This window comes from Panicum virgatum, chromosome 2N (assembly GCF_016808335.1).
Source record: "Panicum virgatum strain AP13 chromosome 2N, P.virgatum_v5, whole genome shotgun sequence".
In the NCBI taxonomy this organism is placed as follows: domain Eukaryota; kingdom Viridiplantae; phylum Streptophyta; class Magnoliopsida; order Poales; family Poaceae; genus Panicum; species Panicum virgatum.
In genome coordinates, this window is record NC_053146.1 from 56033238 (window position 1) to 56060480 (window position 27243).

The 27243-nt window shown below is 51.2% G+C and overlaps 1 pseudogene; it reads left to right on the top strand.

Annotated features, from left to right (window-relative positions):
* Positions 1–3015: 3015 nt before the first annotated feature.
* LOC120658311 lies at positions 3016–19513 on the top strand (annotated as a pseudogene).
* Positions 19514–27243: the final 7730 nt, after the last annotated feature.

Consider the following 27243-nt stretch of genomic DNA (forward strand, 5'->3'; position numbering starts at 1 on the left):
GCCGTGCTCCCACCGGAGGCCCTCCTCTACTGGTGCTCCCCACGCTGTTGCTGCCGTCGGAGAAAATTAGCAGGCCAAATCCAGACCGGCGGTGGCACGACAGCTTGCCCAAGTGGTCCCCTCGGCTCCAGTGGCCGTCGCCAGCAACTTGCCGAGCTAGCGGACGAGGGTGGCCACCAAGAAAGAGGACAGGGTGAGAGAAGCAGCCGGCACGAGCAGCGGTATCAAAACTATTCCTACCCCCATCATCGAGGTTCACTCTTCTATATGTAAGGGCCCATTTAGTTGCGTGTTGTAAAATTTTTGAAAAAATATTTTTTTATGTTTGAAGTACTAAATATAAATTAATCACAAAATAAATTACAGAACTCGTCTGTAAATCGCGAGACGAATGTAATTAGTCTAATCAATTCGTCATTAGATGTTGTTTACTATAGCATTACTGTAGCGATTTAGCGTCTGATTGCGGTCTAATTAGGTTCATTAGATTCGTCTCGCGATTTACAGACAGCAGTCGCAATGCGTTTTTTATTTCGTCTAGATTTAAGTCTCCATACATGTGCCAGAATTTTTTTTTGAAATTTTGATTTTTGCAACTAAACGAGCCTAATTCTCTCACACATATCCATCTCTATCTCTACTACTAAGAAAAGTAGCCAGTACGGCCGAGGCAGGCCCCTCACCATGTCTGCGCTTTACCATGCTCCTGGTAACCGTCTCGATTTGTCGGAGGGGAGGCATCCGCTACTTTAGCGGACACCTTTACAGTACCTGTTGGGGCTCTTTTTCCGCAAAACCAGTACTGGAGGAGACTTTACCCGGTGCAGATAGCCTTATACAAGAAAAGTATGGAGCAAAGCTTAAAACAGTTGGATAGTAAGAGCGTCAAAGAGACGGAGGCAAGGTAAGTGTGTGTGCCGGCTCACAGAAGGGATTGATGGAAGAGAACGAAATGGATTGAAGGGTCAAGACCAAAACGAATTTTGTTTTTGGCGAAGTAAACAAGTTCAATTAAAAAGGAGTCAAGAAACTAAGCTAAAATTTTTTAGACCAAAGAAATAATTCTCTCTATGTATTTTTGGGTTATTTGGTTGATCTAAAAAAATTGATAAAATGAACTAACGTGCCATTGTAATTAATAAATTAATCTTGAAAATAAATCATACTATTGGGTACCTACTTGCATATATGTGTCGTGTCTCGCCAAGTTCTAACATTCACAAATTATGATATTGGTCTTGTTTGGTTTAGGTCCTAGCACATGTAGCATAATTTTTTACCAATAATTAGAGGTACTAAATAAAAACAATTTATAACTACACAACCCTTCGCTATTTCGCGAGACAATTTTAATGAGACCTTTGACCGTACAATTAGAGGATGATTACTGTAGTATTACTGCAGTCAATTATCAATTAATTACTGTTATTAAATTCGTCGCGAAAAGTTACATCCATCCATGAAATTTTTTTGCAAATAAATTTCGTTTATTACTTCATGCATACAAAAGAAATTCGTGCTAGGAATTATCACAAAGAAACCAAACGGGACCATTGTGATCCTCGGGAGTTACCACTAGGCCCATCCGCTAACTTTAGTTATATTAGATAAATTATTTCTATCATTTATTTGAGAACGTATCTAGTGCAAACCATATTTTTTGTGAAAACTCATGCAAACCACAACAAAAAGATCATCTAAATTCACCAAAAAAATCATACATGTAGATGATATGATGATACACAACCTTATAAAATATCTTGTCAAAACTCGACTTCGTTTGTAAGATATAAAAATAACAAATTTCTAACCAGAAATTTGTTATTTTATATCTCACAAACGAAGTCGAGTTTTGACAAGATATTTTACAAGATTGTGTATCATCATATCATCTACATGTGTGATTTTTTGATGAATTTAAACGATTTTTTACTATAGTTTGCATGAATTTTTATGAAATTATAGTTTGCACCAGATATATTCCCATTTCTTTAGCACTAACATCGCCTCGTCAAATCCTCGTCCTAGTCCAAGCCGAGCGCTCAGGACGGTCAACGCCATTTTTTTGTGAGGGCAGCAACTCGGCAAATCGAAACATGCCATTTTGATAGGGTCTGTTTAGTTTGTGAAAATTTTTAGATTTGAATACTGTAGCACTTTCGTTATTATTTGACAATTAATATCTAATCATGAACTAATTAGATTTAAAAGATTTGTTTCATCATTTACAGTTGAACTGTATAATTAGTTATTTTTTCAACTGTATTTAATGTTTAATTCATGTGTCCAAAGATTCGATGTGATGGGTACTGGAGGAAAATTTTTACGAACTAAACAGGGCTAGTTTCTAAAAAATTTCCTACAATATATATCATATCGAATCTTCGACACATGCATAAAGTATTAAATATAATTAAAAAAAATAACTAATTACACAGTTAAATTATAAACTACGAGACAAATGTTTTAAACCTAAATAGTCAATATTAAATATTACTTGTCAAATACCAATCAAAATATTGCATTGCCAAAATTTAAAAAAATTCGCAAACTATACAACATCTTAATAAAAAAGGGAACAGTGTTCGTGAAAACCCATGCAAACTAGTGCAAAAAAATTGTCTAAATTCACCAAAAAAATCACACATATAGATGATATAATGATACACAACCTTGTAAAATATCTTGTCCATCTTGTCCAAACTCGACTTGTGACAAACGAAGTCGAGTTTGGACAAGATATTTTACAAGATTGTATATCATTATATCATCTACATGTGTGATTCTTTTGATAAATTTAGACAACTTTTTTATTGTAATTTACACAAATTTTCATGAAATTATGATTTGCATACGATATGTTACCAATAAAAAAACCAACATGCCGCGGAAGCGCGGAGGGCAAGCCGCCCGCCAGTCGCCAGCGGCCAGCCCACCACCGTCCCAGACACTTTTGGGTTGGGCCCGTCACTTGCACCCGTTAAAATACTCCACGCCACTGGGCCCCGGGCCCACCCATTGGCGTCGCCACCCTCTCCTGCCACTCCCCGGCCCCGCCGGCCGCCGCAGATGGGCCAGCCGCGGCGGCGCGGCTACCCGCACGGCCACCACCACCGCTGCCCGCGCCGCATTGCACTGCCGGCGGCCGCGCTGGCCCTGCTCTTCCTCGCCGTCTCGCTCCTCTCCGTCTCACTCCTCTCCGCGCCGCTCGCCGACCCGCGCACCGGCCTCGCAACCTCCTCCTCCCGCCGGTTCCTCCGCCGCGACCCGGTATGGATGGACACTAGGTACTCGCCTTGGCAGGCATGTCCGTGCTGCTCGATCTGATTGTAACTTTCTCTCTTCCTCTGTTTTGAGTCCACAGACGAACGGCTCCGGCGGCGAACTGGAGGGCGGCGAGGCGTTAAGTGTTCCGGTAAGCTCACAATGCTTGTGTATTTTTTCGTGGTTTATTTTCTGGATTGCCCATAAATAATTCAAATTTGGGCAGATGTTTTGTTCGGATTTGATCCTTGGGGGCTTAGGTTCTGAATGCACTACCCCCTCATCACTTGTGTTGGGGGAATAATGAGGAGATGAGTCACATTGAACCGCATTCATAGGAAACGTTAGATTTGACCTCTCATGTAAGAACAGCTGATCATCCTGTTATGTTTCGATCAAATGCAGACAGATGGATGGACTGGGCAGGATGATCTTTGGCATTCAAAGGTTGCTAGCAACTTCTATGGATGCTGCAACTCTAGCAGTAAATATCTCGGTGAGCAGTCACTCAGTTGTGATTTGCTGCTTATAATTTAGACCATGTTGTCATAACTTTTGGATGTTGCGTGGAACTTTGTAAGTGGGAGTCAATGATGAATGCCTATTTGTATCTTTTTACACTATGATAACTGATGATTTAATAACTATATCTGCCTAAAGATCTTTTCTTTTCTTTCTTTTTGCAGATTCCAGTATTACCACACAGCCAGAGCGATACTTGATTGTTGCTACAAGTGGAGGTCTCAATCAGCAGAGAACAGGGGTGAGATGTATCTCTGGTTGTTATCTAGTACAACTAGAGTCGCATGCATGTCAATGGATATGATTTAAATTTTAAAACACCTGGAGTTAATATAGAATTCCTTTTTCAACAATTTTGTTATTTTTCATCTTTTTTGCTCAAAACTATGCAGCACATTGTTTGTAATACATGTTGTTAGGACCTGCCCAAACTACCTGAGGTATATAAATTGGTAAAGGTCACCAGCTATGTAGTCCATGTGCAGGTGTGACATGTTTAATAAAATGCCAATTCCTTTGGTGAAATGGAGCGGAGAATCTTACTTCCATGTCCAAATTACTTATTTGCTGGTTTTCCTCATCCTGTAAAGCAGAACTATGCAGTGGACATATCATGGCACCTGCTTCTTTGTAGATAGTTGACGCTGTAGTTGCTGCACGTATTCTGAACGCTACACTTGTTGTTCCCAAACTGGATCAAACATCTTTCTGGAAAGATTCAAGGTATGCAATAGTGAGCAATGAGCACTTCCCAAATTTTAGCCCATGATATCCTATGATTATGGGTGTTCAAATTTAATTTACTCCACATCTTTTGTATTCAATGCTGCAGCAATTTTTCAGAAATCTTTGATATCGACCGGTTCATCTCATTCCTTGCAAAGGATGTCAAAATTATCAAAGAGCCTCCAGTAAAAGGAGGTAAAGCCATGAAGCCTTATAAAATGCGTGTCCCCCGAAAATGTACTCCACAGTGTTACTTGAACCGCGTCTTACCGGCAATTCTGAAGAAACATGTAAGTTGTAGCACCTATGGCTTAGCTGGCCCACAGTATTCCCTTTCCACCATCTTCGTGATAACACATTTGATTATCCTTTTTGATATATCTGTCATGGTGGGTATTAGATATGTATAGCCTAGCGTGTATAGTTTCCATACATACATGTATTGCTTGTATTCCAAGCCACTCCGGCTATATATATATATATATATATGAGGTCACCCCCCTTGATAGGGTGTGTGGTGTTTACCCAAATCCATCTCTCTACATGGTATCAGAGCCTAGGATCAATCTGATCCTGGCCTTCCTTCCGCTGCCCTCCCGCACCGCGACTCCCTCGCGGCGCGTCCACCCTGCGACAGCCTAGGCCTCCTCCTCTGCGTTTCCCAGCCGTCGCCCCCCCTCTCCTTCCCCATGTCGACAGTGTCTTCCTCCGACTCCATGCCGTCCATGCCGGCTCTCGGCCAGGGCACCCTGCCCGCCGCCGGAGGAGGCACCATGGCCGCTTCCAATGACGGCCACGCCCCTGCACCACCTCCGATCGTCGTCCACCCCTACGCGACGGTCTCTGTGAAGTCGCACGTCCCCATCACGTTGGAGTTGAAGAACTCCAACTACTCCAAATGGGCGTCCTTCAAATCCATGTGCGGCAAGTTCGGTCTCAAGCCACACATTGACGGCACGCTCCCTGCCTGCCGCACCGATCCCCAATGGGATCAAGCCGACTGCTGCATCCGTACCTGGATCTTCGGCTCCGTCGACGAATCCGTCCTCAACCTCATCATGGACGGTGACGACCAGACCGCCCGCGAACTGTGGGTCGCCATCGAGGGCCTCTTCCGCGCCAACAAGGAGTCGCGCGCCCTCCTACTCAGCCACGCGTTCCACTCCATGCAGCAAGGCGATACTCCGATCTCTGAGTTCTGCCAGGAGATGAAGAAGATGGCCGACTCCCTGCGCGACATCGGGCACGGCGTCTCGGACTCTCAACTCGTCCTCAACCTCCTGCGCGGCCTCAACGATCGCTTCACCAACACCGCCGACGACATCGCCAACTCCACCGTCCTCCCCACCTTCGCTCAGGCCCGCGACATCCTCGTCCTTAAGGAGCTGCGCCTGAAGAACTCCGATTCGGTGGCCGCCAGCACCGCCCTCCTCGCCTCCACCAACGCCTCCTCGTCCACCTGCACGAGCCCAGGCTGCCGCTCCTCTTCCGCTGGATCTGCTCCAGCTCGCGGCGACCAGAGGCGCGGCGGCGGCGGAAACGGCGTTGGTGGCGGCGGCGGCAAACGTGGCAAGGGCAGGGGGCCCCAGCAGGCCGGCCAGGCCACTCAGGCCGGCGGCACCCCTCAGCCCATGGGACAGCGACCTATTGGGCCTTGGTTCTGCTTCAACCCGGGCTGGGCTGCATTCCAGCAGCAGGCTGCGGGTGGCTGGCGCGGCTCGGCTCCTGGGCTGCTCGGCCCATCACCCCAGGCGCATACGGCCTTTGCTCCCCTGCAGGTGTCACCCCCGGCCCAATCTTGGGATCAGGCCGGCCTGATTGCTGCGTTGAATCAGATGGCGCTTCAACAGCCTGGCTGGGTCATGGACTCTGGCGCCTCCCGTCACATGTCGGCGACGGATGGTATACTCCTCTCCCGCCTACCCCCCTCTCACTCCATAACCATAGGCAATGGTTCCTCCATCCCAGTTACGTGTCGTGGCAATTCCATCCTACCCACCAGTGCGTCCAAATTTACCCTCAATAATGTTCTAGTTGTTCCATCACTCATCCGTAACCTGCTCTCTGTTAGACAGTTTACCCGTGATAACAACTGTTCCATAGAATTTGACGCTCGGTTTCTCTGTTAAGGATATCCAGACCAGACGCGAGATGCTTCGCTGCAATAGTGACGGCGACCTCTACACTCCCAACAGCCGCCACCTCCACTGCTCCACACGCCAGCCTCGCCGTCACGCCCACCACTTGGCATCATCGTCTCGGTCATCCAAGCTCCGTGACTCTAGACATTCTTCGGAATAATTCATCTATAAGTTGTAATAAACCAGCTCATACGCTTTGCCATTCATGTCAGTTGGGTAAACATGTGCGTCTCCCTTTTTCCAACTCTAGTTCACGGAGTAGTGTTGCTTTTGAGCTTGTTCATTGTGACGTTTGGACCTCCCCTGTTGCAAGCATATCTGGTTATCGTTACTATCTAGTTATCGTTACTATCTGGTTATCTTAGATGATTACACTAATTACTGCTGGACGTTTCCCCTTGCTCGCAAGTCGGACGTTCTCTCTCACGTTACCAGTTTTTGCGCCTTTATCCAAACTTAGTTCGGTCTTCCCATCAAGAGTTTCTAGGCTGATAATGGTACAGAGTTTGTCAACAACAGTCTGACTTCTCTGTTCTCCTCACTAGGTATTCACCTACGGTTATCTTGCCCCTATACCTCTCCCCAAAACGGGAAAGCCGAACGCATGCTGCGCACCCTGAACAACATACTGGGCGGAGGCTCTTGCCACTGCTACCTACCTCCTTAATAGGAGGCCATGCACCTCGACACAAAATTGTACCCCCTATGAGCTGTTGTACCATAAGGCCCCTGACTATGCGCATCTTCGCATTTTCGGTTGCCTATGCTACCCCAACCTCTCTGCCACGGCACCTAACAAGCTGGCTCCCCGCTCCACAGCTTGCGTCTTTCTCGGTTACCCGTCTTCACACAAAGGCTATCGTTGCCTTGATCTCTCGACTCGGCGAATTATCATCTCTCGTCATGTAGTCTTCGATGAGACATGTTTCCCCTTCGCCTTGCACACCCCGTTCTCCCCCTCCAGCATCGACTTTCTGCTTGCTGGACGTGCCGCGCCGGTGCCTTGCACTGTTGCAGCGGCTCACCTCCCTGCGGAAGCTCCGTCGCTTGTCGACGTTGAGCGACCGCGCTCGTCGCCCCGGCTTCCTGATGAGGAGCCGCCTGAGGATCCCGCCATCCTCTTCCGCGGCCCAGTGCTGTTCAACCCCTCGGCCTCGCCGAACAGCACACCGGCCGTTGCGTCTTCACCTCCGGGCGGGTCAGATGGACCGCCCAGCGGCCCGACTGCTACTGTTGGGCCGCCACTCGCTGCTGCCGACGTCGCACTGCCGCCGATACACAGCAACATACAGCTTGTGTACAGTCGTCGTCCGCGGCTTGCTGGTACTACTGCTGCTACAGGTTTTGCAGGTCCTGTGGCGCCGCCAGCACCAGCGCCCCCTGCACCAGCACAGGTGCCGACGCCGGCGCCCGCCCCTTCCCGGCCTGTGACTCGATCACAGACCGGATCGCTTCGTCAGGTTGATCGGCTGAACCTGTCTGCGATGACCTCCGTCATCTCCCCACTGCCGGCGAACTATCGCAGTGGGTTGGCTGATCCCAACTGGCGTGCTGCCATGGCGGAGGAGTACCAGGCGCTCATCGACAACGGCACTTGGCGACTTGTACCTCGTGCTCCTGGTGCTAACGTGGTGACGGGCAAGTGGATCTTCAAGCACAAGTACCACTCCGACGGCACCCTTGCCCGTCACAAAGCCCGTTGGGTGGTCCGCGGCTTCTCCCAGCGACACGGCATCGACTACGACGAGACGTTCAGCCCCGTCGTCAAGCCGGCCACCATCCGCACCGTCCTCTACATAGCAGTCTCCCGTGCCTGGGCGATTCGTCAGTTGGACGTGAAGAACGCTTTTCTTCACGGCCACCTCGAGGAGACTGTCTATTGCCAGCAGCCGCCTGGCTTTGTCGACCTTGCTGCTCCTGACCATGTCTGTTTGTTACAGAAATCTCTCTATGGTCTGAATCAGGCTCCCCGGGCGTGGTACCAGCGGTTTGCCACATACCTTCACCAGCTTGGATTCATCGCCTCTACGTCTGACACCTCCCTCTTTGTCTTCAAAGAGGGCACGAGTGTCGCCTACCTGCTACTCTACGTCGACGACATCATCCTCACGGCGTCGTCTTCAGCTCTGCTTCAGCGCATCACTAAGCGTCTTCACTCTGAGTTCGCCATGACGGATCTCGGGGACCTGCACCACTTCCTCGGCATCTCCGTCACGCGCTCCTCAGACGGGTTGTTCCTGTCTCAGCGCCAGTACGCTGTGGATCTCCTTCGCCGTGCCGGCATGGCCGAGTGTCACCCTACAGCGACACCTGTTGACACTCGGGCCAAGCTCTCCGCGACGGATGGCGCCCCTGTTGCTGATCAGTCTGAGTACCGGAGTCTCGCTGGCGCTCTTCAGTACCTCACACTGACTCGACCCGACCTGGCGTATGCAGTTCAGCAGGTGTGCCTCTTCATGCACGATCCTTGCGAGCCCCACTTCGCGTTGATCAAGCGGATTCTTCGCTACTGTGAAGGGCACCCTTTCCTCTGGACTACACATCGGCACTGGCTCGGCACGGACGCTCACCGCTTACTCAGACGCGGATTGGGCAGGCTGCCCTGACAGTCGGCGTTCCACCTCCGACTACTGTGTCTTCCTCGGCGACAATCTGATTTCTTGGTCCTCCAAGCGTCAGACCACAGTCTCCCGTTCCAGCGCAGAAGCAGAGTATCGTGCCGTTGCTCATGTGGTTGCCGAGTGTTGTTGGCCGCGACAACTTCTCCAGGAACTTCATGTCCCGATTCCTTCAACGACAGTTGTCTATTGTGACAATGTCAGTGTTGTCTACATGACAACGAACCCTGTTCATCATCGTCGCACGAAGCATATCAAGATTGACATCCACTTCGTTCGGGAGAAGGTAGCTTTGGGCCAAGTTCGGGTACTTCATGTGCCATCGTCACATCAGTATTAGATATGTATAGCCTAGCTTGTATAGTTTCCATACATACATGTATTGCTTGTAATCCAAGCCACTCTTGCTATATATAGCCGTACTGGAAGGTGCGGCTGGATCACCTCCTTTTCAGGGAGAGCTAATGCTTATGCTTATTGGGTATTTTGGGGTGACCTCATATATATATATATATATATATATATATATATATATATATATATATATATATATATATATATATATATATATGAGGTCACCCCCCTTGATAGGGTGTGTGGTGTTTACCCAAATCCATCTCTCTCTACAGTGGGACTCAAGTACAAGCGCCGCAAGGCCCGCAACAAGATTAGTCAAGAGTCATAGTTTGTTTTTAATTCCTATTTGTGTGGCTTATCTAGTTTATTTCTACCAGGCTCGGTGGGCTTATAAACCGTGACCTGCAGTTAGTTGAGCAGATCAGATTGTATTCTCAGATCGGTTCTTGGTTCCTGCATTCCTGGCGTGCAGAGAGCTTCAGCCATAGTTCCGGCGCGCCGGCGAGGCCCAGGGCCAAGGCCGGCCAATACCTTTGGATATAATTTTCGTCAAGTTCCTTCCATCAATTCCAATCCCTCTTTAGCCCGTGACATCTTGGTATCAGATAGCTCTGGTTCCGTGTACATGGCAACCGACGGCGAGCAGTCTTCCCTCGAGACGACCGTCGACGAGATGCTCACAACTCTCACCGACCTCGCCGCCAAGGTCTCTGACCTCGCCACGCAAACCGCCGTCCTCAAACCCTTGTTGCCGCTCCCCAAGAAACTCGATGGCTTGCCGGACAAGGTGACCACCCTTAAAGCCGCGGCGTTCGAAGGCTCCAACCAGATCGCCGCCTTGAATCTCGCCGTCTCACGCCTGGAAAAGGCGCAGCGCGGCGACAAGGAGCCCTCCGAGGTGGACGCCGGGGGGGGGGGCTGCCTCCGTGCCGTTCCGCGAGACGCCACATCTCCCTCACCAGGACGCGGATGAAGACGACGCCGGGGATCCTCGTTTCCACCTTCGCGCCCGCATCGAATTCCCGACGTTCGATGGCAAGGAGGATCCCCTTCCCTGGTTGAATCGTTGTGAAACGTTCTTCCGGTGCCAAAACACGCTAGAACGTCGCCGCGTTCCATACGCGTCGCTGCACCTGACCGGATCGGCCCAACTCTGGTTCTGCCGCCTGGAGTTGACAACGGGAACACCTTCGTGGCGCCGCTTCGCACAACTTGTGTAGCAGCGTTTCGGGCTGCCCATGACAGACGGTCCCGTCGGCGAGATTATGCTGCTCCGGCGGGACGGCACCGTGGACGACTACACCGACAAGTTCCTCGCCCTCGCGTGTCGCGATGCCGAACAGACGGAGTCACAGCTGGTCCAGATGTACACGGCCGACCTCGTCAACCCGCTCAAGACGGACATCGCGCTTCGCCGGCCGACATCCCTCGACGACGCCATCATGTTCGCCAGAGCCTACGAGCAACGCATGCTCCTGTTGGCGTCCGACCTCGTCCACGCGAGGAGCACCCGCTCCGCGCCCCGCGCGACGCCCACCCCGGCAGCAGCATCGCACACGTCCTCCACGTCGGCCCACGACTCTGCATCCTCGGCTGCGGCAGGCTCCGGCAGGACAATGTCACTCGCGTCTACCCTCCCACGCCGACGCCTTTCCCCGGCCGAGATGTCCCAGCGCCGCGCCGAAGGTCTGTGCTACAATTGTGACGAGAAATTCGTCACGGGTCATCGCTGCAAGAAACTCTTCGTCATCGAGATCGTGGGGTTCGACGACGCGGACACGAACCCAACGGCGGCCACCATCTCCGCCACCGACGACACGCCAGGCATCTCTCTCCACGCGATCACCGGCGTCCGGGCTCGCGGCTGCCAGACCATGAAGGTGCTCGTGTCTATCGCCAACACGACGGGGATCGCCCTGCTCGACTCAGGCTCGTCCCACGACTTCATCGATGTCGACATGGCGCGGCGCGCAGGCGTTCCACTCCAACCGTGCCCGCACCTCGCGGTCACTGTCGCGAACGGCGATCGCGTGGCGTCCCCAGGCAAAGCTCTGGCCCAGCATGTTGGCATCAGCGGGGAGGCGTTCGACATCGATCTCTACGCCCTCCCCTTGGGCGACTACGACATGGTGCTCGGCGTCCAATGGTTGGGCACCCTTGGGCCGGTCCTTTGGGACTTCGCGCGACACAAGATGTGCTTCACTCGATCCGGGAAGCGCATCACGTGGACCGGCATCGACACCACCCCGGGTCTGGCGTCTGTCCCTGATGAGCCGCGACGGCGACCTCCTCGACGCCTTGCTGGAGGAGTTCGACTCCCTCTTCGCCGAGCCCCAAGGCCTACCCCCCGGAGCGACACCTCTGCCACCGCATTCGCCTCAAGCCCAGCGCGGGAGCCGTCGCCGTTCGCCCCTATTGCTACGCCCACGCCTAGAAGGACGAGCTCGAGCGCCAGTGTGATGAGATGCTGCGCTTGGGCATCATCCGGCGTAGCACCTCGGCGTTCTCATCCCCGGCACTGCTGATCCGTAAGCGCGACGGCACCTGGTGCTTTTGTGTCGATTACCGGGCGCTCAACGATGCCACAATCAAGGACAAGTTCCCGATCCCAGTGGTGGAGGAGATCTTGGACGAACTACGCGGGGCGCGATTCTTCACCAAGTTGGATATGCGTTCGGGTTACCATCAAGTCCTCATGCACCCCGACGACGTCGACAAAACCGCGTTTCACACGCACCAGGGCTTGTTCGAGTTCCTGGTGATGCCGTTCGGCCTCACCAATGCGCCGGCGACATTCCAAGCCATGATGAACGACATCCTCCTGCCGTATCTGCACCGGTTCGTCCTTGTATTCTTCGATGATATACTTATTTACAACTCATCGTGGTCGAATCATCTCCGCCACGTTCGCACGGTGTTTCGCACACTGCAGGACCATCAACTCTTCCTCAAGAGGTCCAAGTGCGCGTTCGGCCTCTCGTCCGTGGCGTACCTTGGCCACGTGATTTCGGAGCGCGGTGTGTCCGTCGACGAGCAGAAGGTGGAGGCCGTCCTGTCCTTAGCTCGCGCCGTTCGGGGCTTCCTCGGCTTGGCGGGCTACTATTGGCGCTTCATCCGCGACTACGGTGCCATTGCTGCTCCGCTCACGGTTCTACTCAAGGAGGGGTTCCGCTGGAACCATGATGCGGAACGCGCGTTCCAGACCTTGCAACGCGCCCTGACGGAGGCGCCCGTCCTGTAGCTGCCGGCCTTCGACCGCGACTTCATCGTCGAATGCGACGCGTCGGGCTCGGGCTTCGGTGCGGTGCTGCATCAAGGCGGTGGCCTAGTGGCTTTCTTCAGCAAGCCAATCGCCCCGCGCCACACCAAGCTTGCGGCGTACGAACGCGAGCTGATCGGCCTCGTCCAAGCAGTTCGCCACTGGAGGCCGTATCTATGGGGCCGGCGCTTCATCGTGCGCACGGACCATCGGAGCTTGCGGTTTCTCCTAGATCAACGCTTGACAACAATCCCTCGGCACCAATGGGCAAGCAAACTACTGGGCTTCGACTTCGTGGTGGAGTACAAACCGGGCTCCTTGAATGTGGTAGCCGATGCTCTATCTCGGCGGGGTGAACACGTGGGCGAGCTGGCAGCTCTATCCGGGCCGACGTTCGCCGTGTTAGACCAAGTCCACCAGGAGATCAATGGGGATTCCGCACTTTCATCGCTGCGCGACGCCATCAGAGGGGGTGCCAAGCCGGTTCAGTGGTCGGTTGTTGACGCCCTGATCTTATTGAAGGGTCGGATCTACATCTCAGCATCATCTAGTTTGCTGTCCTCCATTCTGGACGCTGTGCATGGTGTTGGACATGAGGGCGTACACAAGACTCTTCACCGCCTCAGAGCTGACTTCCATGTTCCCAATGATCACATGGTGGTGCAAGATTTTGTTCGTGCCTGTACCACCTGCCAATGTAACAAAAGTGAACACCTGCAGCCTGGGGGTCTATTGCAGCCGTTGGAAGTGCCCTCCTCAGTATGGTCCGATGTGGCCATGGATTTCATCGAAGCTTTGCCCAAAGTGAATGGGAAGTCGGTTATCTTGACAGTCATTGATCGCTTCTCCAAGGCCGCTCATTTTATTGCTCTCGCTCATCCATATACCGCAATCTCCGTGGCTCGGGTTTTCTTTTCAGAGGTGGTTCGTCTTCATGGCATTTCAACATCGATAGTGAGCGATCGCGACCCGGTGTTTACAAGCTCCTTTTGGCGCGAGCTATTCCGACTGTCTGGGATCAAGTTGCAGCTCACGTCGGCCTTTCATCCACAATCAGATGGGCAGTCCGAGGCGGCAAACAAGATCATCTCCATGTACCTTAGGTGTCTTACCGGATATCGCCCGCGCAACTGGCTGGAGTGGCTTCCGTGGGCAGAATTTTGCTATAATTCATCATATCAACAATCTCTGAACTTTACATGTGGTCTATGGTCGCCACCCCCCAACAATTCGTTCGTATGAGCATGGCGACGCTCGCTTGCCGGCAGTGGATCGGGCGATGAACGACAGGGATGAATTTCTAGCTAAGGTTCGGGATCGTTTGGAGCAGGCTCAGCAACATTACAAGGCAGTTTATGATCGACATCATCGTCCGGTGGAGTTTTCTCCAAGTCAGTGGGTTTGGCTTCGCCTTTTGCATCGCCCGACTGCCTCACTCAGTATTCGTGGCCGTGGTAAATTGGGTCCTCGTTTCTTCGGGCCCTATCAAGTGCTGGAGCGTGTGGGTGATGTCGCATACAAGCTGGCTCTTCCAGTCGGCTCTCGGATTCATGATGTCTTTCATGTTGGTTTGCTCAAGCCGTTTCATGGAGAGCCTCCAGTGGTGATACCGGACTTGCCACCATTGCAGCATGGTCGGGCAGTGCCGCAGCCGGCAGCAGTGCTTAAGAGTCGGCTTGCTAGAGGACAGCATGAACTCTTGGTTCAGTGGAAAGGAGCTCCTTCAGAGGAAGCATCGTGGGTCGCTCTTGAGGAATTTCAGCGCTTATTTCCGAAGTTTCAGCTCGAGGACGAGCTGCTTCTCCAGGGGGGAGAGATGTCATGGTGGGACTCAAGTACAAGCGCCGCAACAAGATTAGTCAAGAGTCCTAGTTTGTTTTTAATTCCTTTTTGTGTGGCTTATCTAGTTTATTTCGGTTGGTTTGTTACCAGGCTCGGTGGGCTTATAAACCGTGACCTGCAGTTAGTTGAGCAGATCAGATTGTATTCTCAGATCGGTTCTTGGTTCCTGCCTTCCTAGCTCCGGCGCGCCGGCGAGGTCTAGGGCCAAGGCCGGCCACTACCTTTGGATATAATCTTTGTCAAGTTCCTTCCACCAATTCCAATCCCTCTTTAGCCCGTGACAATCAGGATGGTAACGGGGCGGGACGGGGCGGGGGGCGGCCTCCCGTCCCCGCCCCGATCCCCGATCTCGAATCCCCGGCCCGGCCCCGAAACTCCAATCGGGGAAAATCTTGCCCCGGCCCCGGCCCCGTGGGATCCCCGAACCCCGACGGGTCCCCGTGAGGATCAACAGATTGAAGCAAAGAACGAGCACGAACTAATAGATCGAAGCAGGAATGAATAGATCGAAGCAAAGAACGTGCACAAGCTAGCATATCCAAGCACAAATCAAATACAGGGGCACATATAGCCAAAGCACGAGGCAAGTACATCATCAAAAGAACAAGCACAAGCTAACATATCAATCGGACTTGCTTCTACTACTCGGAGACAAAGGGAGCAACGATGGATCACGGACGGATAGCCAGTGACGGCGGCGGCTTGCGCTTCTTCGCAGGCTGATGCGGCAGTACCTCCGGCTCGACGTACTCCTGCCCAACGGTGTCAGCCCCTCTGCTCTCACCTCAAGGTGCGCTCGCTGCCTTGCACTTGATAGCAATGAGGACTGAGGACGGGCGCAGGAGTCGAGCTCGGCAGGGGGCGACACGCCGATGCCGGAGTCGAGCTTGGGAGGGAGCAGAGCAGATCGGGAGGCGCGACCCTCGAACGAGATGGCAGACAGGCGGATCTGGCGACCGGTGACAGGCGGCGCGCTGCGAACAACCAGGGGCGGGCAGGCGGTGGCCACCAGGTGAGCGCCTGAGCCACGAGGCGGCTGGCGGCGGCGGCTGATGGGGAGAGGAGAGGGAGAGAACTGATGGGTTAGGGTTTCACGGGTGTGTGCACAGCTTATATGGGTTGGGCTTTCTTCATTTCGGGTCTCCACAGATTCCCCGCGGGGTGAAAATTAAACCCGCCCCCGCCCCGCAGCAATTCGGGGCCTCGGCCCGGCCTCCCCATGGGGCCAATTTGGCCCCCGTCCCTGCTCCAGACGGGGCGGGTCCCCTCGGAGCCCCGCTACCGCGCTGCCACCCTGACATGACAATATCAGTAATTGAATTTTACTGACCTTCTGCGGAGTTTATCTTTGAGGGAAATTTGTCAGTAATGCTTGGCTTCCTGAATTTTTTATGTAGCTTATTCGTGCACTTCATTATTTTATGCTTCTATGTGTAGTTTGATTTTAAAAATTTAAATTAAAATAACAAAGTTTTTTATTTTTGTAATGTTCAATGCGTACTTTGATTAAGGAACTGAGCCTAACTGGGTAGCTCAGTTGGTCCGAGGTGTGGGTGCACACCAGTGACACCTATATTTTGTGTCCCTCCTCGACTTTAATTTGGGTGCCTATTTCTTCTTTTATTTACAAAGCCACCTATTCCCCCTAGGTTGGTCAAATTTTTGGTGTAGTTTGATTTCTGCTTCCACTTGTAGTTTAAGTTCATAAGAATCCAGTCACATATCTAAATATCTTATTTTACTTCCTGGTGGTGCAGGTTATTCGAATGACTAAATATGATTATAGGCTCTCAAATAAGTTGGACACTGACCTGCAAAAACTGCGTTGCAGAGTCAATTATCATGCTTTGAGATTTACTGACCCGATACAAGAATTAGGTGAAAAGCTAATACAACGAATGCGGGAAAAGAGCAGATATTTTATTGCTCTTCATCTGAGGTATTCTTTGTTCTGCAACATTAATGAACCTGTCATCAGTGATCAGTCTGCATTTTTCATTCGTTCAAAGTTTACCTGTTTCAGCTCACTCGGTTGCAAAGATATGAATACTATCACTACTTTGGACTTCTTATCTCAAAATGATGAGTGCTGCATATGGTTGTTTGCAGGAAACTTTTTACTATCCGTAACAAAAGCTGTAGTTTCTATGATTGTATGTAGTGGCTTCTCTCTTCTTAATGAAATTACATGCAGCTCTCCTGCGATGTTCGAGAAAAAAGACAATGATTCTTCTTCAGCTGTTTAAACTCGTCTCAAACTTTTCTACTGGAGCATCCTTATTTCACCATCTCCAGAATTTCTTCTCATGTTCTGTTTGTGTAAAACAAAAGGCGACTTTAGTTGTTGAAATAAAACTGCTAAGATGACTAGTTGGATTCCCTTCATCTCCAGCCACTTCCCTTTGGACTTAAATAAAATGATAATTAAGCAGGAAAAATATGAAAGATGGTTAAAAATAAATATAAAATATTGCATATTCTTCTCCGCTGCTGTTCTGGGTATCATTAGTTCATTATGTTTCTATTTCTTGACCAAGACATGCTTTTTGTTGTGATAGCAGATTTGAACCTGATATGCTCGCCTTTTCTGGGTGCTATTATGGTGGTGGAGAAAAGGAGAGGAGAGAATTAGCTGCAATTCGCAGACGATGGAGAACCTTGCATGTACGAGATGTATGATGTGCACTTGTTACTTGCTTACTGAGTAGAGTTACCTATTGCTAATCCTGTTGTGTTTTGACATTCCAGATACGTGACCCAGAGAAAGGAAGAAGGCAAGGTAGATGTCCACTAACTCCTGAGGAGGTAGGTCTGATGTTGAGGGCATTAGGCTACAGAAGTGATGTCCCCCATTTATGTTGCTTCTGGTGAGATATATGGAGGGGAAGATACTTTAGCACCCCTCAAAGCGCTCTTTCCAAATTTCCATACAAAAGAAACACTGTCAGGCGAAGAGGAGCTTGCTCCATTCTTGAAGTTCTCATCTCGCATGGCTGCAATTGATTTCATTGTCTGTGATGAAAGTGACGCTTTCGTGGCTAATAACATTGGTAATATGGCCAAAATCCTGGCTGGGCGAAGGTGACACATCATCTTGTATTTATCTGTTGTTAACCCTTTTTCCTTTTTCTTTATTGAAGTTCATTTTATTTATTGCTGCTCAATGCAGGAGATATTTTGGTCACAAGAGAACAATCCAACCAAATGCGAAACAGCTCTATCCCTTATTTATGAAGAGGGGAAATATGTCATGGGATGCATTCTCCGCCCAGATGCGAATAATCCAGAAAGGATATATGGGTGATCCCATGGAAATCACACCAGGAAGAGTCGAATTTCATGCGAACCCAGCCGCCTGTATATGTGAAAAGACCAGTGGAAACTCAGTAGCAAAGTCCATTCCTAGAAGCAACAAGGAATCTGTAAATGACACTGGAATAAGGAAAGCCGTTGTTGGACCACCGTATCCTGTTTATACTGATGAAGAAGCAGATGGATCTGATACAGAAGATGACCAGGATACCACCGCAAGAGGAGAGATGATTGATGCTGACCCCGACGATGACTCTGTGCTCAGACAAGATGATCCTGAGCCAATGTTCTTAAGGCGTTGAGGCGAGGTGTGGCGCCCTACCTCCTCTGGACGCCTAGGCGACGCCTAGGCGAGGCGAGGCGACGCCATACACCAACGTAAAAGCAGCATATTAGCAGTATAATTAGCAGTATAAAGGGGAAAAGAAATGAGAAAAGAAGAAAGAAAAGAGAAAAGGCCCGAGAAGAATGCAAGGCCCAGCCCACCAAGTCACTACCAGCCCATAAACTACTCTTCACCCTCCCGTGAGCCCACCCTCTCCACCCTATCGTCGTGCGCGTCGCGCACCAGCGCCGCCCGTCCTCCTCGCCAGCGCCGCCCGTCCTCCTCACCAGCGCCGCCGGTCTTCCTCCTTGCCGCAGCCACCCCCAGATGGAGCACCAGCGCCGCCGCTCCGGGAAGGGGCGCCGGCAGGTAGGCAGAGACGGAGCAGAGCACCCCCGCCGAGGATTCCAGGTGTTGGCGGCCTGCACCCTCTCTCTTGGGGGCCAGATCTCGCCGGCGCCGGTGCCGTCGAGGATGAGGAAGGCGGAGGTCGTCGCCTGCTAGTTCTGGTAACCTTCTTGCTCCTCCTTTCATCTCCCGGTCGCTCCTTCCCCTTGCTCTTCCTCTCTTCTTGCTGGGCGTCGGCGACGCCTTGGCCTCCCTGAGCGCCTTGACGCCTTGGCGTCGCCTAGGCGATGCCTAGGCGACGCCTTAAGAACTATGTCCTGAGCTAGAGGAGATCCTGTCAGATTAGTTCAGTTGTGCGGCTATTTGTTCCAGTTCGGCTATGCAAAACTGACTTTGCATACTGCTACATGTGTTGTATGCGGCAGCAACTTGATGGTCTGGACATCTCCTAACTTGTTTAATCTGCAGCTACTGGTGTACAGCTGTACATCCTCTTCCCCTTAGCAGCCTAGCTGAATGATGGCTTGACAATGTTTGTCATCTGCGGCATTGTGGCGTTCAGATTTTTCCTCTCTTTTTTTAGACATCGGCGCCTGTGCTCATCGCTCATGGAAATGTGTATATTCCAGCTTCATTTTCATAACATCTTTGCTAGGCCAAAATTTCTTGGCATCTGTGTTTTGCAGTTGCTGCTTTCTTTGTGCTGTAACCTTATCGACACATCAGAATGTGACATGCATTCTTTGTTGGAAGAAAGTAGCGTGATGCTTACAGCCACGGCATAGTCGATTCTGTGTTACTGTGATCAAGTTTCTAATGATCGCATTTTGCTTGAGTAGAACAGACCAACTTGCAAGTGTCTCCGTAATGTTGCGAGGTTGGCTATTGTATGCCTGTGTATGTTGCCACCCAATCCACGGAAGAACTGTCCCGTTCAGGACTTCAGGTCAGGCACAGTGACATGATTTTCGCCTCGCTACCACTGAAAATCTCTATTGTTGAAATAGTCGCACGGTACCCCTTCTGTTCCGAATTATAATTTATTTGATTTTTTATGTTAAATTTGACCACTCATTTTATAAAAAAAAATTCAGCAAAATATCTTTTTTTTAATAAAGCAAGTCAGACGAGTGGTCAATTTGAAAATTAAAAAGTCAAATAGATTATAATTTCGAATGGATTAGCAGGACCGACGCGGCGCCACATCGGCTCATCCAGTCGTCAGATTCTCCCCAGGGGCGGATCTAGCGTGGGGGCTGGGGGTGCGCCAGCCCCCCCTACATGCTTGCACATCAAGGAAAAATAGGGGAGGAATGAGGGGAAGAAGAAGAGAAGAAAGAAGGAGAGGGGGGCTGGAGGAGGAAGAAGGATGTCAGCCCCCCCTGTCCATGAATCCTGGATCCGCCACTGATTCTCCCCGCTACTCCATGTCATTGCACGTGAGCTTCACCACCAAAACTGGGCTAGTCGTACGCAGGGTTTTGGCCCGGCGTCTTTGGATCAGCTGCCACTCCCTGTGTACCGGCGTCCGGCGGTGTTCAGTTCAGAGGTAAGAGGTCACAGGCTCATAAAAAGCTTGCTCCGGATTCCAGCTCTCTGGCTCTTGAAGCTCCCATACCAAATGGAGGTAGTACAGAATCAAGATAAAAAAAAATGTATACAAGTGCAGGCCAGATTAAAGGGGTGTTTGGTTGAGAGCCACTGACTACCACGGGCAGAATATTTTCGCCACACTACAGTGTTTTCTGTGGCGGTGAAAACGACCGCCATATATCTGTGGCGAGCCACGGCGTGGCGTGTCGTGGCCACCAATCAAACAACCCCCGAGTGCATGCAGGCCCGTGCCCAGGGGACGTGTGTGCGGCTGCACAGGGCTCCTATTTTTTTGGCCCCAGAATTTGTAGCAGCCCATTAACTCCCTGCATCATTTCTATTTGGCCGGCTCTAATGCAAAGGGTGAAACGGACGCATGTCACGCCCATGCCCTGCACAAAACAAAAAGGCCCGTAACACTGAGGAGTCCTGACGCCCGCCGCCCGCCAGTTTAGTTGTCGTGCCGTCTTCCTCTAATCCTGTGCCGATTCATCTTCAGTTTTTGTTTTTCACGAGTCACGACAACAAGGGCCGAGCTGTCGAGGCAGATGCCAGACGGCAGGGCAGGCAACACCGTGTCACCGCCGAGGCCATGATCGCGAGTTCGCGACGGCGACGCGGTGCAGCAGCCGGCCGGCAGCCCCAGGGCAGGCGGAGAATTCAGCAACGACAGGTCGGCAATTTCAACTCTTCACGCAATTGACTGGCTTAAGGAGAAGGTAAATAGATATTTCTTTTAATTCCCCCCAACTGTATTGATATACGTATATACTTGTATTCTTTGAGTCTTTAATGGATTAATTATAATTTTGTTCTTTCATCTTTTATGTTAGAAAACGATCGATTGAAGCCATATCTTTTGCAAATCGATCTAGAAAATATGATTCTGGCAGCCAAAAACATAAAGATGGTTAGTCTAGTAGGCATCACTTCAGAATTTCGCACAGGCCCCAATTTATGCCGGCACGGCCCTGAGTGCATGTCAAGTTTTAGGTCAATGTTTGGTTGCCGGCCTTCAATTACCACGCCACAGTGTGGCCTGCGGCAACCATGGCAACCAAATTCTCCACCACACACGCCACAACCTCGCCACACTCGGCATACACTAGAAGACAGGCAGCAGCAAGAAAACGATAGGAAGACAAGGTTGTGATGACCGAAGCTTGATACGAACCAAAGAATAGTCGTGGCGGGATGTGGCTCCAAACCAAACATGCTCTTAGTTGCAATTCACAGATGCTTACGGATGGACCTCTGATCCAGTGGTAACTCCCGAGGATGGGAGCTTACCGGCGGGATTCCACCTGGATACTGAGGTGCGTGTGTGCTGGTTTGTCATGCTACTTGTACTACATACATTCAAGATTTCTTCGTAGCGCAAGTTGTGCTACGTGAAACAAACAGGGCCGGAGTCCGATCAAAAGTGGGTGCCAAAGTCTTGCATGACAAACCAATGCTAATGTGGCTACCTTAAAAAAGAAGGATCACAGATGGCGCACGCGCTGAGTGAACGAATGGTGTGGTACGTAAGAGAACACTGCCATACCCATACCTGACCTGAAGCATGCGTGTAGACTGTAGACACTTCAAGTCTTCAACCACATCCAGGACTGGCCTTGTTTAGTTGCGCTGTGTAAAATTTTTGAAAAGACATCTTTCTACATTTGAAGTACTAAATATAGACTAATCACAAAATAAATTACAGAACTCGTCTGTAAATCGCGAGACGAATCTAATGAGACTAATTAATCCATCATTAGAGGTTGTTTACTGTAGCAGTACTGTAGCAATTTAGCGTCGGCCTAGTTAGGTCCATTAGATTCGTCTCGCGATTTACAAACAAACTGTGCAATGCGTTTTTTATTTCGTCTAGATTTAATTCTCCATGTAGGTGCCGGAAATTTTTTTGGAATTTTGAACTTTGCAACTAAGCAAGAGGCAGGCCTGGCCGCCCGGGCTTGATCCAAAAGGGGCATCTAGGTTGGATTCCGATGCCTCGTCGCCGACCGTCACGTGCACATTTTTTGATTCGACGACCGTTGCCACCAATTTAGGTACGGAGGCACCATTAAATGTGGAGCAATTTTTTTTTTTGGTAATCATAGCACTTTCAATCATTCTCAGAGCGATTACAATCCACGGCTGCTAACTCCACAAGCCAGTCCGGAATTACATCAAGCCAAAAAAACGACCGCTCCAATGCAGAGATCGTAGAAGCACATACATGTGCCACCGAGTTTGCATCTCTCCGCACCCAACGAAAAACTCTGAAAAACTCTTCCCTAGCTCTATGATATCAAGACAAAGACTTCCTATAGAAGAATAAACAGCTTCCGGATCGTGGAGCAGGTGTACCAGACCTTGGCAATCGACCTCCAACACCACCTTGTCGAGACCCAATTCCAGCGCCAATTCCAGCCCCTCGCGCACAGCCAAAGCCTCCGCCGAGAGAGCAGAGTCGACATCATCAAACCATCTCGCCGCTGCCCCAATCACCGCACCCCCATCATCGCGAATGACCACACCTGTGCGCCCAGTGGACGATGTCTGATCATAACCGGCATCAGTATTCACCTTCATCCACCCCCCTTCCGGCTTCTCCCACATCACCCGAGCAGGCGGCTGTCTCGGCTGGTTCTGCGGTCGCAAGGCCAACATGAAGCGTCTCCTCATAAGAGAAGACTTAAATGTGATACAAAACATCAGTCCCAGGAGGCTGATGCCACATTTATTACATCAGATGGTTCAAAACCTTACAAACCTTGGCGGACACTCGATACAGATGATAATAATAATTAACCAGGCTACGACATAACACCAGACCGCGAACCACATAGGATCTACTACGGGCTCAGAGTACTGCGACAGCGGAGGCATCTTAACAGGGCCGGTTCCACAGGCAAGGTTGGGTGTAGAACGATAACCCTACTCGGCGTCGTCTGGTACGAAGTCCGGGTCTTCTTCTGTAAAAAGTAAGAGTGGGGTGAGTACAAACGTACTCAGCAAGTCCAACCACACCCACGGAGGGGGTTATAACAGAATAATATGCATAGGTAAATCAAGGATAAAGTTACGGTTTAATTTGCAGAAAAACGACATTTTATGCGGGGGTTTATTTTACGAAAAACCTTTTAGAAATCAGTTTTTGCAGTAACACAGAGTTCAGGTTTTAAAACTGCTACCGGACTCCCCGTCCGTCGTAGCACACGGCACAACTGCCGGAACCAATTCCAAAACAACTCACACCAGCCCATCCCAAAGAAACACTAGTTATGTGACCACACCATAACTCGCCCAATACCGTGGGCACGGACTATTCGAATAGATTCTTAACTCTGCAGAGGTGTGCAACTTTACCCACAAGTAGGATACCACAACTCGAACACTGTCGTGTCGGTGTAGATCCCAACATAGCCATTACCCACCGTAGCTAAGCCTGACTAGCCATCACGGGATGCACCAAGGGGTCATTGACCGTTCACTTAGGTATAACCGGGCATAAGTCACTCGGGACTTATCCCTTTTCCTTAGTTACCCGTTGCTCTCAGCTCTCCTGATGGCTACCACACCAACTAGTGGGATTTATGCTACGCCGTTGCCCATTCAACGGTCGAGTGGCTTGCACGATAGTGGAGTTAGGTGAGATGACACACCAACTCGGTCCTTAGACGCGACAAGATGGATATCTCCCTTCTTTGCCCTGCCACACAGGCATAGGCACACCAATCGGCAATTCACACAGAAATGCCGTCCATCCCGTCCATACTCATCTTTCGAAAATCCACATTTTATCCCTTCCCACACGCACACATTTTCTTTATCAAATAAATTATGTTATGAGTAAAGTCCTAAGCGTTCTAATATCGATTAACGTCCAAGCAAAATCAGACATTAATCTAGGTGGTCAAGGAATGGTCATCACAAATCAAGGGGTGGCTATCCAACCGTGCTTTCATGCAAGTAAAACATATGCAACTTTATAAAACAGGCCATTGGGTTGTGTTCATAAAAACTAGGACAGAAACATGCATCAAAGGATGGGATTGAACTTGCCGTCTTCAAAGCCTTCGGGGAAGTCCTGTCCTTCGGGCTCGGGGTCGCGGAACGGGTCCTCGTCCACCTGCTCACAGCACTGCTCGTCAACGGGTTCTCCTTCGTTCACTCCGTGGTCTACAGCACACACAAACAAACATTCAATCAAAACAAAGATTTGTCGTCGAGCTCGAAACGGGAACACATGAAATATAGAGCATAGATTGTTATTTTTGAATGGTTTCTGAATGGTATGGCCAAAACTGAGTTAGGAGAGGCGGGGTAAAATTTTAGGTTAAGCCGGGGTTGTTAGGCACATAAAATGATAAGTCAAAGGAGTGTTCGGGGCCTAAACAGGGGTCTAGGGACCTAATTGTAATTAAGATTAAGTAGGCAGGGGCTTGGTTTATATTTTAGAAACTTCATGGGTCAATCTAAAAGAGTCAGGGGCTTACTTATAACTAAGTTTATATGGTGAGGGTTTGTTTTGAGAATATAGCAGAAGAGGGGGTTCTAATTGCAAAAATATCAAGAGGTGGAAGGGTTCTTAAGGAAATAGGGGAAAGGGAGGGGGTTTTGGGCGAAATCGCCCTTCTTCTTCCCCCTTCTCGCGTCCTAAACAGGGGAGGGTGGAGGCGGCGCTTGGCGCCGGCGATTCGGCGGCTCTGAGCCTCGCCGGTGGCCCGGGGTAGAGGGGAAAGGAGGTGGGGGCCCTGCGGGGTCGATCCCCGGCCTCACCTTGTGCCGGGGTGGGGCGTGGCGGCCTGGCCACTGTGGCCAGCGGCGGCGGAGCTACAAGGTAGGCGGCGGCGGCGCTAGGGGAGCAAGGAGTGGCTAGGGCGGCGGCTGCGGCTCTTGGTAGTGGATGTGGCACTCGGGGACGCTCCGCGGCCCTTTTTATAGGCGGCCAAGGCGGTGGAGAGGGGTGAGAACGGGGTGGCCGGCGGGGCTCGCGACGCGACTCCTCGACGGCGTTAATGGTGTGGGGCGGGCGCTGCCGGAGCGGTCTTGTCGCCGTGGCGATGCTGCGTCGAGCGCGTGGTGGCCCGGCGTCAACCCGAACAGCGGCGGCCTGTTGCTGAGGCAACGGCGGCGTTGAAAAGGCAGCAGCGGGGCAGGTTCGGCCGGCGGAAGGGCTGCGGCGAGGCGGGAGTTTGGCGAGGGCGGCACGGCGGCGTGCTGGGCGTTTGCGTGTGGCAGGCGGCGGCGGTGTGCGGCCGTCAACGGCGGTGTGCGCGGGCGGCAGGGCGAGCGGGACCGGTGATGTGGCGTGCGCGGGCGCGTAGGTCACGGCGTGACCGCGTGCGCGTGCAGAGGCGGTCTAGGCGGGCGAGCTCACGCCGGTGGTGCGGGGCCGAGGTGGGGCTTGGCGCGCGGTCGAGCGGGCGAAGGCCGAGTGCGCGCGCGGGAAGGCGGCCGGGCGACGTCGCGGCGCGGCGCGACGGGCGCCGGGTGCGCGAGCGCGCGGCCGGTTGGGGGCGGTGCACGTGCACACGGTCGAGCGGGCCGAGCAGAAGGCGCGGAGCGGGGCGGCCGAGCAGGGAGGGCGACGCGGTGGGGTCGCGCGGCAGAGGGGAGCGGGCGAGCGGGCGGCGCTCGGGAGCGGGCAGAGTAGAGAGGGAGGGAGCCGAGCGCGCGGGTAGGAGAGAGAGGGAGAGGGAAGGAGAGGAAAAAGAAAAAAGAAAATGGGAAAAAGAAAATGGGGAAAAAGAAAAGAAATAAAAAGGAGGGGAGAGAAATAAAGAGAGAGAGGGGGCGAGCGCGTCGGCGCTGATCGCGGCCGCGGTCGGCCACGCGCGGTGTCGGCCGCGTGCGACGCGCAGGCCGAGGGCCAAACAGGGATGGGACAGCGGAAGATTTGGGTGTCGGCTCGGTTCCTCGGGGTATCGGGAAGTCAGGCGGAAGATGAAACAAGATGGGATCGAGCTCAACGACAAAACAAGGATTAGCGCGTGATTTATTTTTGCTAGATTTTTGGGATGTTACAAACCTACCCCACTTAAAATGAATCTCGTCCTCGAGATTCGACTGATCCTTAAATAGGTGGGGAAATTCCTTCTTCAGAGCATCTTTGCGTTCCCACGTAGCTTCTTTTACTCCGTGTCTGCTCCACTGAACTCTGCAAATTCATACTTCGGAGTTTCTGGTCCTCCTGGTGACGGTGTCTAGGATCTTCACCGGTATTTCCTGATATCGCAGGTCTGGCTGCAGATCTATCGTTTCAACCGGCACATGCTCTACTTCGGGTATCCTCAAACACCTTCTCAACTGCGAGACATGGAATACTGGGTGGATATCCGTCATTTCTTCTGGTAACTCCAAACGGTATGCTACCGCTCCAACTTTCTTCAAAACTCGGTATGGTCCAATATACCGAGGGGCCAATTTTCCTTGTACTTGGAATCTTCGGGTTCCTCGAATAGGCGATACCTTGAGATACACAAAATCTCCTGGGTTGAAACTTATTTCCCATCTTTTCTTGTCCGCATAGCTCTTTTGTCGGGACTGGGCTGCTTTTAGCTTTTCTCGAATCTCGGCGACTCTTTCTTCGGCTTCTTTTATGAGTGCGGGGCCGACTAGGGCACGTTCTCCAACTTCTGACCACATCAGGGGGGTTCTGCATTTTCTTCCATAGAGAGCTTCAAACGGTGACATGCCCAAGCTTGCTTAGTACCCGTTGTTGTATGAGAACTCAGCGTAGGGTAGACTCTGCTCCCAATCCTTGCCATAAGTTAGGACACATGCTCTCAGCATATCCTCCATGATCTGATTCACCCTTTCTGTCTGACCATCTGTCTGTGGGTGATAAGCGGAGCTAAAGTCTAGCTTGGTGCCCATAGCTTTATGCAAACTTTTCCAAAATCTAGAGGTGAACTGGGTCCCTCTATCTGAGACGATTCGGCT